Below are 997 nucleotides of genomic sequence, written 5' to 3' on the forward strand. Positions count from 1 at the left end.
GGAGAGAATATCAGGTCCAGCATAAGGAGAATCATGTGCTAACAGCTGTCTAAATGACTCGGCTAAAGTTAGTAGCATGCTTGTTGTTTTTGTCTTTGCACTAGGATGATGTCGGCGTAAATGTGCAGTCATATTCGTTGTGTTCCCACTAGTGCTTTCAGGTTAATCTCGTTGAAATGACCTTATGACCGCGCTGGACGGACCAATCGGTGGCCGCGTTACAGGACGCACTCGATGACGCAGACTGGGGCATGTTCAGAAACAGCTCCGACGATGACGTCAACGTGTTTACGGAAGCGGTTGTGGGATTCATCGGGAAACTAGCGGATGATACCGTGGAGACAAAGACTATCACAACGTTTCCCAACCAGAAGCCGTGGGTGGATAAAACCATCCGCGACGCTCTGAGATCCCGCACCGCTGCCTACAACACGGGACTCATGACGGGGGACATGGACCCGTACAAAGCCGCGTCATATAACGTGCGGAGGGCGGTGAAAGAGGCGAAGCAGCGCTACGGGAGGAAACTAGAGTCACAACTCCAACAGAGTGACTCTAGGAGCCTGTGGCGGGGACTAAGGACAATAACGGACTATAAAGCACCAACAACCGGTATGACGAACGCGGCCGTGACTCTGGCAGACGAGCTGAACACTTTCTATGCTCGCTTCGAGGCTGCAGCTAAGGACTCCAACAATGCTAGTGCTAGCGGCGCTAACGGCTGCAGACAGGAAGATACTGCCAGCACCGGAAACGTGCTCGTCATCTCCGAGCATGAAGTAAGGAGAGCCTTCAAGAGAGTGAACACCAGGAAAGCAGCAGGACCAGACGGCATCCCAGGTCGTATCCTCAGAGACTGCGCATACCAGCTAGCTCCTGTGTTCACTGAGATATTCAACATCTCTTTATCTCAGTCGGTGATCCCCACATGCTTCAAAGAGTCCATCATTGTTCCTGTCCCGAAGAAACCCCACCCTGCTTCTCTCAATGACTATCG

Source organism: Haplochromis burtoni, unplaced genomic scaffold, assembly GCF_018398535.1.
Source record: "Haplochromis burtoni strain Fernald_Lab_line unplaced genomic scaffold, NCSU_Asbu1 Contig_1112, whole genome shotgun sequence".
Lineage (NCBI taxonomy): Eukaryota > Metazoa > Chordata > Actinopteri > Cichliformes > Cichlidae > Haplochromis > Haplochromis burtoni.